Source organism: Micropterus dolomieu, linkage group LG08 (assembly GCF_021292245.1).
Source record: "Micropterus dolomieu isolate WLL.071019.BEF.003 ecotype Adirondacks linkage group LG08, ASM2129224v1, whole genome shotgun sequence".
Taxonomy (NCBI): domain Eukaryota; kingdom Metazoa; phylum Chordata; class Actinopteri; order Centrarchiformes; family Centrarchidae; genus Micropterus; species Micropterus dolomieu.
Window position 1 is genome coordinate 32,127,633 of NC_060157.1, and position 12,687 is coordinate 32,140,319.

The window sequence follows — 12,687 nt, forward strand, 5'->3', positions numbered from 1 at the left end:
GTAGGCTGCCTCCCTCCCCTCCCTCTCTCCTTCCATCCCTCTCTTTTTCTCTCTGTTCCTCTCCTGCTCTCTCTCTCTCTCTCTCTCTCTCTCACCCCAACCGGTCGAGGCAGATGGCCGCCCACCCTGAGTCATGGTTCTGCTCGAGGTTTCTGCCTCTTAAAGGAAGTTTTTCCTTGCCTCTGTCGCCTAGTGCTTGCTCTTGGTGGGAACTGTTGGGCTTCTGTAAATAGCATCATAGAGTTCGGTCTAGACCTGCTCTTTTATGAAAAGCGCTGTGAGATAACTGTTGTTGTGATTTGGCGCTATATAAATACAACTGAATTGAATTTAACTGAATTGTGTGAACACTCAGCAGTTGTCCAGCGATAAAACTCCCGTGAGGAGAGTGTTGCGTGGATTAAATTTGTTTGCGTTTGGTCTGAATGCAGCATCAAAGGCAGTCAGGTCTAGAAGCACCAGAACAGCAGAGTTACCTGAATCCACCGTTAAAAGGAGATCATTAAAACCCTTAAAAGTGCTGTTTCTGCACTATGATGTGGTTTAAAGCCAGACTGAAACTTCTCCTGGATACCATGGTTGTCGAGGAATGTTTGTAGTCGGGTCAGGACTATTTTATCCAACACTTTTGAGAGAAAGGGTAGTTTGGAAATAGGACTGAAGTTAGAGAGAACATCATGATCCTCTCCTCACCTGCACTTCTCTCCTCACCTGCACTTCTCTCCTCACCTGCACTTCTCTCCTCACCTGCACTTCTCTCCTCACCTGCACTTCTCTCCTCACCTGCACTTCTCTCCCCACCTGCACTTCTCTCCTCACCTGCACTTCTCTCCTCACCTGCACTTCTCTCCTCACCTGCACTTCTCTCCTCACCTGCACTTCTCCCCTCACCTGCACTTCTCTCCCACCTGCACTTCTCTCCTCACCCGCACTTCTCTCCCCACCTGCACTTCTCTCCTCACCTATCTCTCTCCCCTGACTTGACCTCCTCTCCTCACCTGCCGCCCCCGCCCCACCCCACCCCCTCAGCTCCCGTCTCCTCACCTGTAAAATGGAGTGTAAACACACAGGGGTTTAGTGCAGTGAGCAGTCGAGGTCACAGTTTCGTCGACTCGTGCTGTGTATAGAGAAAGTGAGCTCAGTGGTGAGAAAGGCTGTTATGAAAAGAGTATAGAGAATAAATAATATATTTCTCAAACGTCAGCACATGACTTACTGGAACTTGGGATCAATCCGGTTCTTCTCACACACTTATCTTTTCACACAATCCTCTGAAACACTGAAACCTGGTGTCACAGACGTGTCGACACTGAGTCCTGCAGCACGCTGACTGTGTGGAAACATGCAGAAGATGTCCAGGCGACACACTGGACTCCTGGTTAGCATGGTGATAGATCCCAGCAGGTGTGATGTGGACAGAAAGCTACAGTAATCAGATATTTAGCTGTTTCTCACATCTGACTGTGTGAACTGTGTCATCATTGAAACGTCTGTTCAGCACTGAGATGCTTCATTTACTCGTACAAGCAGTGACATCACACCGTAGACAAGTCCTGCATGCAAAATGTCACTAAGGTAAAAGTACAAATGTATTATAGTAAATGAATAAATAAACTTTTATTATTGTGTATTATCACACACAGCCTGCATGGGCTTACACAGAATTAACTATAGCCAGGCCCAGAGTAAAACCTATACCGTGTCAAACAACTCAGAAAGGATATCAAGAAGAGGAAAAATAATAATATAAATATACACACAATCAAATCTAATTAAACAAACTGACTTCTTTTCCAGGCATTTTAGACAAAGTCAGCAAACACAAATACATTAAAATTAAAAAGGTACTCTAATTTTTCATCATCAGTGTACTGAAAGTATCCAAAGTAAAAGTATTTCTCTGTCAGGATGAGCTCAGACTGTTACTGTTCATGCATCAACACATACTTTAATGTTTTAGCTAGTGAGGTGAAGCTCATTTAAAACCATGAAATACATTTTAAACCTAAAAGACAGTGATCCCATGTTTTAAAGTAACTAAATACAGTATTACAGTATTTCCCCCTTTTCTAGAAGTACAAAGTAGCATGAGATGGAAATACTCTCCTTCAGTGCAGTACGTGAGTTAGCTCTGGTGAGGCTGAGCATGTGTTGTGTTTGAGGGAAGAAAGTCAGTTTGCATACTGAAACTGAGCCAAAGCACATTTTAAAACCTAACCAGAGAGCACGTGCCTCCTTCAGGTCCTCTGAGTTTTAACCTGCGTCTCATCATCTGCCACACAGAAAGAAAGCAGTGCAGCGCCCACCTGACTCCGTCCTGAAAACACAGGTTACCTAATAAGGTTAATAATAACGGCAGAACTTTCAGAAGGAAATCAAGGCCTCAGGCTTCCGCTGTGCCTCAGGCTGCTGTTAGGTGAGATGACCTTTGACGACACAAAAAACAGGCTGTTTACACCTGTCAGAATGTCATACAGCAGGTTACTGGGCTTTCCCCCCGCTTACTGCTCTTAATGCTTCCTCTTCACCATGTATTGGTGTACCATTTGAGGTTGTTGATACTGAAAATGACGAGTTTACGCAGAACAATCAGTCTGACACCAGGAAATAATATTCTGGGGAGTTTCAAACAAAAGTGATCAGACAGGCCCTGAAAGGAAAACTTCATTCTAACCTTCATTTACACAAACATTCTGATGTGAGGAACATATCTCTGTCTGCAGTTTCTGCCGAGGTTCACATGAGCTTTATCCCTGAAAGTTTAAATACTGAACAGCTTCTGGTTCAGAGACTGGAAGGCTTTGTCTGGTCAGCGTTTCTGGTCCTGCAGACGTTAAAGGCAGACGTGAAGTGCATCCTCTGCAGTCCACCTGCACGTCTCTGAAACAGCTTCAGCACAGCCTGAACAAGAGCTGGGTGTTCCTAATAATGAGGACACTGAGTGTTAAGATCTCATGTCCAGTGGAAGAGAAAGAGAAAGGACCTGTAGTGAGCACAGACTTTTTGATTCACACATTCGGTTGAAGAGAGTAAAAGGTTTAAACCACAGGTGGAATTTACATAAAGAGAGCGCTGAGCCTGGGTTCTCTGAAATGTTCTCTATAAAAAGTCAGCAACACTGCTGAGTGTGACACCTAATGAAATCAGCTGAGTAAGCCCTCATATCCAACACCTTTGTGAGGAAGGAGTGAATCATATTGACAAAATAATTCTCACTCTGACGCACGTCATCGTTTGCAGCACACGTACAGTACACATCTCCCAGAAGCCTGTCAGCAAGAATCACAGCCCGCCGTCCTGTGCTCGGCCACGCTGTGGGATCAGAAAGTACAGTCATCAAAGCTTTTCTCACACAGTTGATATTCACACGAGAACACACAGAGACTTTCAGTGCTGGCCATCCGCGACGTGGAAGCTCGTGGTGTTTCACTTGTGTTTGACAGTTAGAATATTTTAAGCACCCAAAGAGTTAAATTGATGAGCTCTTAAATTGATACCGTCTGCCTGTTTAAAATTCTTCGACACTTCAACACTGTCAGGAACTCAGAAGCAAGTCTATTAAACTTGCAGGAACACAGGACAGCTGCTGCTCCTGACTTACTGAGCCCTCACTAATGAGAAATATTCAGTCTGATGATAGTAACTGACAGCAAACAGGATGAAAACAGCAGAGTTCAGGAAACTGTTGGACACACAAGGGGTGATGCGGACAGGAAGTTGCCTTGTAGTTTTATTTCTATTCTTATTTCATATAGTTAAAACACATTTTCTTCCTCTATATATCTTAAGGTATTTCAGTCCGTGAGCTGCTGCAGCACCTGGTTTTCCCCCCAAGGATCAATAGAGCATCATCTTATCTTGTATAAGATATCTTATTATATATCTTATTGCGTTTAATGTTCATGTTAAATCCAACACAAATCTCACATCAAATCTTACTTAAATCGTATGGACCCCCCCAACATCCTGAAAACATGTTGCGTGTGAACACATCTCAGGCAGCAATATATCAAAAAACCCAAAGAGCCTCAATGGCACACAACTTCCCTCCTCTGAGATATCTATGATTCTGTAATTACGTGTCCAGCTCAGAGAGCCTTCACACTGAGGATTATATTAGGGAGCAGCTCCACCATCAAGGCATCAGCAGAAACTGTCTTTAGTAACAGTCACACAGAACATGAGGATCCATTGGTCCAAATGGTTCAGATGGAGAGAAAGTCATGTGTGTTATTAGCAGCAGAGAACAGAAAGAAAGATGCTGCAGCTGCTTTGATCTAATAAAACCAGCTGCTCACTGAAAGCTCATCTTTGCCGGCAGTGAAGAGCGTTTGGACAGAAGCAGGCCGTGTTCAGGTGGAAACAGACGTTATTTTCCCAAGCCTGGATGAACTTTGCCTTTGCTATTTTTGCTTGAGAATAAAAGTTTTTACTTTCCAACAAACATATTTTGGAAAGTATAAAAGTCGTTGCAGTTTCTTGTTGTGTTGTGATTTGCTGAGGACTTTACCTTTCTGCCTCTCCTGCTGTGGGGGGTGTTGGTATAAATGTGTGAGAGGATATCTGGCGCCTTAATGTGGCCTCTTCCTCTGAGACTGTCAGGTGAGTCTTTACCTTTGTAATGTCAACAGTTGTTTTTATAAAATCATTTGATATTTAGATTGAATAAGTTTTTCTTTCAAACAGCTGAAAATATAAATATAAATGCAAACTTTCCACAAGTGCACGTGTGACTCAGTTCTGTGAGACTACTTTGTGCAACCTGCACTGTCTGAAACTCTCTTATTTCCAGGACAAATTATTTATCCTGCTTCTACTGCAAATCATTTATGAGAGAAGAATGAAGGAAACTAGATAAATGTTTGGATCTACAGCACACCTGCTCTCCTTTTTTCTTGTGTTTCCAACCTAAATCACACAGTCTGAGGTCTTCCTCAGTCTGAGGGCTGTCGTGCTTTTTCTTAAAGTTTTACTTGCAGAAAAGCAGATTTCCTGTGGAATAACTCACCCTTTGAACCTTTTCAAAGTCTCTCCCTCGAAGAACCTGAGAAAAGCAGACAGAAGCAAGCGGGAGGTTCTGCACGGAGGAGAAACGGTAAGCAAACAAATTTACACCAAAACTGAACTGTTGCAGGAGAACACGCTGGTTATAGGGTTACCGCACACGCTCAGTCTGTGTCCACAAACGCTTTGAGAGTGAAAAACACAGCAGACTTGTTGGAGGAACTAAAACATTTTTGATAATATTTTTATTGTTAATCATGATCTTGTGCATTGTCAGATGGTGAAAGCTGCAGATTTAAAATAAGTCAGCAGAGACTCTGAAAGAGTTTCACACTCAAAATGATTACATGCAGCTCTTCTTAAATAAACAGTTCTAAAGTTGATCCAGATGCTCAGCACGCTGAAGGTAAAGTTGTTTTATTCGTCTGCAAAATACCTTCTGAGAATCTCTCGAATGATCGTGAAGCTCTCAGGAAGGTTCGGCTGAATCTGTGCGTCTGACTATTATTCTACATTATTCTGTCTGGGTTTAAAGCTTCCTCCTCAATAATTTCAGATTTTATGTTTCACAGATTATGTTCATATTTAATATATTTAAATACAGACAATACATTTTTACATCTTATCTGACTGTCGGCATCATCAGCTCTTCAAATGTAAATCTGTCTGTGACGTCTCAGCTTTAAAGTATAATATTAAATACAATTCTGAACCGGTATAAAAAATATTCACAGGATTCTGACACTGAATAACTCCATCCATCCATCCATCGTCAACCGCTTATCCTGCGTACAGGGTCGCGGGGGGCTGGAGCCAATCCAAGTTTACATTGGGCAAGAGGCAGGGTACACCCTGGACAGGTCGCCACTACTGAATAACTGTCTAAACATAATTCAAATGAAACAAGACAGAAAACACTCTGGTGGTGGGAGGGTCGCAGGTAGACCTGCTTTGTTTGAAATATGAGGATAGTAGATGAACTTTGTTCTTTTGCTGTCCAACATTAAAATGAATGTTCATTTCCATCATATCCTCTGTATTTCATATTAAACTAAAAGCTTTGCTGCAGACAGTGAAAAGATAAGAACATGCAGAAAATTAGGCCAAATTTAATATAACACATGGAACAGATCATGCTATCTGGAAGGAGCTGATATTGCTGTCGTATCTGTGTCCTGCACAAACACACGTCCAGCGTGTCTTTAGCCTAGCTTAGCATAAAGCACCCCCCCCCCTCCGTAGAGACAGTGTTGTTGGTGCAGAGCGCCACATGTCATGCTAGTGGGAACGCTTTGTTTTTCTTTTCCTTTCTGCTTCTCTGTGCTGTTCACCTCTCTGCAGCCTGAGTGACATGTTGCTGTGTAGAAACTGGTATTCCTGTGCTTGATGTGTGTGTGGAAGCTTTTCTGAAAGCTGCAGCCAGCAGGAAGTGGGTCTGCAGTGAGACATTCACCTCCAGCTCTGGAACAAACACAACCCGCAACAAGCATTTCCTCCATAACAAGTGACTTTCCCTCTGCGCTTTGTTATATTAGAAGTTCAGTTATTATTCACTGCTCTTGTTGGAAACCACAAGCTGTGTGTCAACCAGATGAAAAGGGAAGATAAACAAATATAAAAGCAAGAAGGAGAGAGCACTGAGTGGATCTCTGATCTCCACCAGGTTTGTCTGGCTGGGGGCAGGAACATGTCCTACAGGTCAGGCTGTGAGTCCAGAGTGTGCATGACAGTGTTTTAGTAAAGGATACTTTGTATATATAGAAGGTTTGTTTAGTCTCAGTTCTCTTTAACAAGCGAGCGTCCTGTTTCGTCTGTAGAAACCTAACGAGGAAACAAGAAACTTTATGGTTTTTTGTTTCCTTGACCTTCTGAACATTTTGTTGTAGCTCACCAAATAAAATAAAACCCCACTGAAAAACTCCACTCCAAAGCATTTAGCACAAATCTCCTAATATTTAGACCTGGTCAACAACAAATGTGTGATGTCACATTTCTGCACCCGTGCCCGTCTGCCTCTCTGCCTGAATCTCTATCTGCCCTGGATGGATTGTGATGAAAGGTGGTTCAGATATTCTTGTTAGGGAGAGTTTGAAGATCCAAGAAGCAGCTTTAATGGTCATCAAATATTCAAGTAGACAGCAAAGTTTATTTATAGTTTAAATTAAAATATTTTGAAAGCTTTGTTTTCAACGGGGCTGTTGAAGGTCATGTGAAGGATGCAGGAAATGCGTCTTTTTTGACCTTAGAGAGGTCCATGTCCTGTGTTCTTCCTCTGCTGCGGACAGCTGTACGCTGCAGCTGAAAACTCAGGAAAGGCCAAGTGGACCTTGAGTTAAGAGGTTTTTAGTCAAATGCTTTGAGCAACAGGAGAAGAAAGGAGACAGAAACACAGCAGCAGCTGATTTTTCAGAGCATCATGATTGTGTCGTTGTGGCGTCAGTGTTTCTCTAAAGCTAATGATCTAATTCTCTCAGGAGGACATCGGCGCTATCTCACGATCTCTTTACAGAGAAGTCACAGTGTCGTGACAGTAATATTCTGTGTAGGCCTACTTCCTTTTCCTCCTGTCATTTCAATCTGCTGAGAGGCACGATGAAACCCACTCCGACAGACATGACGTACAGAAACCTGTTCCCCCAAAATGTAGAGATCATTAAGATGTGGAGATAACGAGTCAGCTCAAGTTCTGCTGTGTAACATCACAGATCATAGAAACGTCACAGCTAACGTCTGATGTTATTATTCAGGTGTATTTATAAAATACTGCACCAGGTCAGGGGTTCCAGATGGAAACAGGCGTTTATTCAATTCAGTTTGGGTTTAAAACATTTAATGCCAATATACTAATATATTATTATTATACATGTTCATCAAGTTTGTGTAGAGTAAGAATAATAAAACTGGAGTCTGATAATAATATGCAAAGGGGTATAAAATAAAAGACATAATAAGCTTCAACACTTTCTTTCTTTCTTTTATTTATCTCAGTGTCGCTCACATATAGAAATCTAGAGAGTATGTGTGTATAATGCTCATATTATTGTGTTAAACTACAGCAAATGTGATGCAACAGTAATGTCAATTTCAGAGTATCTATGTGATTGGGATGTGTGATTTGAGAAATGGGAGTATGTGAGTAATAAACCCACACTGTGATAGTAGTACCAGTAGGAAGCATCTGTAGTGTGGCCGCAGATGTTGACTCACAGAAAGCAGACCAAATATCATCATCAAAGAGTGTGTGTGTGACTAAAACTCTCCTCACGGTCATAAAAGGAACTCTGGAGAAGGAAGAATGAGAAGTGACAGTGAGAAGCCACAAGCAGTGGGTGTTTCATCTGCATATGGTTTACTGTATAGATGCATGCTTCCCTACTGCCTCAAAGACGTATCTGATGTAACAGAGATAGCTGCTAACATAATACACGGTGAAAGTCGTTCCATCTTCACAGAGATGTGAGATATGAGAGCTCACATGCCTAAACAAGGTGAGCCATCAGGGCTGCATGTGTTTAAAATACAGGAGAACACCTCCAGGAGCTGGCTGTAGACCAGGACTGTTGTTCTCACCAGAATGACTGATCGACCAGCACAAAGAGTAGTGAGAGGAACAGGAGGCAGACTGCAGCCCTGACACAACAACCTGAATATTTCTTTCCCCTCCACACTCATCAGGTGATACTCAGACAAGATGCTTCTTCCCTTTCTGTCAGATGTTCAGACGGATCTCACGAGCTGGAGTCAGGACGTGGTTAGTCTAGCTTAGCATAAAGACTGGAAACAGGGGGAAACAGTTAGCCTGGCTTTGTGTGAAGCTCTAAAATAAACCTACGAGCAGCTCTTAGGCTCTCCGACTGACATGCTGAGTCTGTTTAAACTGCACACAGACAGAAAAGGGCAAATGACAGTATGGTGTCATGGGAACTTACATGCTGGAACTATTTCTTGATGAACAACACTGTCTTCATCTGCCATCTGTCTCACTGAGACAAGTGTGTCCTGACCGAGACAGGCGGCAGCACAGCCAGCAGGGCTGCAGACAAAATACAATAAATTGGGGATCAAACAGGGGTAATATGAATCAGTCAGAACATCTCAGTCTCAGCCTATCACAACCTGTCGTTAACCTTCCAAACGTCTCAATATGTTGCACATTCGTCGCATTGATATGTTACACTCAGTGTCGATCAGCAGGAATGTGAGTGACTTTGCACCAAATAAAACCAAAATGGCTTCCAGCTCATAAAAACACAAAAACCTCCACCTCCACAGTGACACTACACACAACATACACTATTACTGTATGTATGCACTTCTATTTTAGATGTAGATTTTAGATTTGGATTTTTGATCTGTAATGAGCTGTAAAATAATAGTTTAAATTAGTTTCACCTCCACCATATACATGATCGCATAATCATTAAAGTACTTCAGTACATTCAGCTGATTATACTAGAAAGAAGTGTAGTAATATTTTATTTAATACTTTAATGGTGACATTTACAGTGTGCTGCGAAGTGAAATGCTTCGTCCACCTGTTGTGAGGAGGAACGTACTGAGCATGTCTGTGTTTCAGTAAACAGCGATCACATAGTGAACACAGTGTTCTGTTCCAGGGGACATATCACTGCGCTGCACAAAGTGGGTTAGCTGCTGTTGTGATGCTATCAGAGAGAGAGTGTGTGTGTGTGTGTGTGTGTGTGTGTGCACCTGTGAACAGCTTCTCTGTCTGATACAGGAAATGTTTTGCACCACTAAAGACTTCGCTCTAATACGTATTCCTCATGTCTGGAAGCTGCAGCGTCTTCTGCGTGTGCATAAGAGCTGTAATATTAATTTAATTATAAGAAGAAATCAATAACTAATAGTGACTTTACTCATTTAGGCTCTCAAATGAATAATTAGTGCTTATGAATTAATTTTGTACACAAATTAATTTCTCTTTAATTACTCATTTGTACATGAATAGTTTGTGAACGACGTCGGATCAGAGACCATTCGATTGAATGCAATTGTAATTTAATTTTAGACAGAGACATGTGGATCTGCTTATTTTGCCTGTTATCCAACACTGTGCTGTCTTTGCACAATACGTGTTGGATATTTTCCTTTAATTTCACAAACAAATTTTTGGTTCAAGAGCAGTCATTTGAATTAGTAGTGAATTTAATTTAGTCATTTCTCCTCTACCTGCTGTTCCCTGAACTTATATAATGTGTTTGTATGTAAAACTAGACATTATTGATTGATAAATACAGAGGGCTGCCCCTAAATGTGGTTGAATAAAATTATAATGTGCAAAAAATGGAAACCAGCTGTACTGTATCTGTTATGTTTTACAGCTCATTATGGACACAAAGTATTAAGTAAAGTACAAACACCTCTAAATTCTATTTAGGCCCAGAACTTAAAGTAAATGTTCAGAACAGGCCAGTTACAGCTGAGTTGGTCTGGGGCATATACTCAGACAGGTCCCCCAACAGAAAACACAGATCCTACCAATAAAGACAGCCACATGAATGAAACTGTGCAGCAGAAAGTATTAGGTATAAACACATTGCAGAATAGAAGTATTCTGCTCTGTGCATGATGAACTATCTGCCGACAACAAAGAGAGTGAAACATCACAAAAACCTTCCATGTGGGTGCAGCTGGTGTGTAGGAGGTCTTTTTCCTTTTCACCCCAGACTCTTTGAGTAGTAGTAGGCCTCAGTAGATCTGACTGTAGCTGCTTTGTTCAAACTGTGAGTAGCAGCAAGAGAATTCAATCCAAAGTGCTGTTATCTCCTTCTGTAAGGCAGCGGTCTGCACACTGCAACAAATGGCTTTATTAATGTTTGATGAATAATTCAATGATTATTTGATTTTTGTTATTATTGTTTCGGCATGAATCATATGCCCAGCCCAAACAGGCTCACACACCATTATTTAGAAAAAAAGACCAGAAACCAGTGTAGCATCCTAAATATAAATAACAGTAAAAAATTAACCATCCTGATGTTTTCCAAGCTTTACTAACAAAGCTCAATTATAAGCGTTGAAATTATAAACCATTCCTTTCTATCGTTTGTTGAAGCATTCATGCTCTATGCCTCTAAAGACCTTCAGCTCCATGATAAATTTCCTATAACATTAGATTTTTATTATATGTTCATAGTTTCAGTTTTAACAAGACATCTTTTAACCATTTGTCTTCAAAGTAACTTTCTTCTGCCGCATGAGAAATTATGACTGTACCTATATCACAAATCAGCTTCCTCAAAAACAACATGACGCTCTGAAGCCCTGCAGAGTTGTGCGATTTACTCCAATCACCAACATTCTTATTGACCCTGTGTTCTGACAAAGGCAGCAAACATTATTATTAACATATTAACAACTTTAGTAACGTCATATTAAAAATTATTAACATAATTTTAACAACTTATTAACATATTAACAACTTTAGTAACGTCATATTAACAACTTAGTAACATCATTTTAACAACTTATTAACATAATTTTAACAACTTACTAACATCATATTAAAACTTAGTAACATCATTTTAACAACTTATTAACATCATTTTAACAACTTAACATCATATTAACAACTTTAGTAACATCATATTAACAACTTATTAAAATCATATTAAAACTTATTAACATAATTTTAACAACTTATTAACATCATATTAACAACTTTAGTAATATCATATTAATAACTTAGCAACATCATTTTAACAACATAATAACATCATATTAAAAATCAGTAACATCATTTTAACAACTTACTAACATCGTATTAAAACTTATTAACATCATAGAGTACGGTCTAGACCTGCTCTTTTATGAAAAGCGCTGTGAGATAAGTGTTGTTGTGATTTGGCACTATATAAATAAAATTGAATTGAATTGAATTGAATCATTTTAACAACTTAGTAACATCATTTTAACAACTTACTAACATCGTATTAAAACTTATTAACATCATAGAGTACGGTCTAGACCTGCTCTTTTATGAAAAGCGCTGTGAGATAACTGTTGTTGTGATTTGGCACTATATAAATAAAATTGAATTAACAACTTTAGTAACATCATATTAACAACTTATTAACATCATATTACAACTTATTAACATCATATTAAAACTTAGTAACATCATTTTAACAACTTATTAACATCATTTTAACAACTTAACATCATATTAACAACTTTAGTAACATCATATTAACAACTTAGTAACATCATTTTAACAACTTAACATCATATTAACAACTTAGTAACATCATTTTAAAACCTTAGTAACATCATTTTAACAAATTAGTAACATCATATTAACAACTTTAGTAACATCATATTAACAACTTAGTAACATCATTTTAACAACTTAGTAACATCATTTTAACAACTTAACATCATATTAAAACTTATTATCATTTTAACAACTTATAAACATCATTTTAACAACTTAGTAACATCATATTAAAACTTATTAACATCAAATTAACAACTTATTAACATCATATTAACAACTTTAGTAACATCATATTACAACTTATTAACATCATATTAAAACTTAGTAACATCATGTTAACAACTTAGTAACATCATTTTAACAAATTATTAACATCATGTTAACAACTTAGTAACATCATTTTAACAACTTATTAACATCATTTTAACAACTTAGTAACATCATAT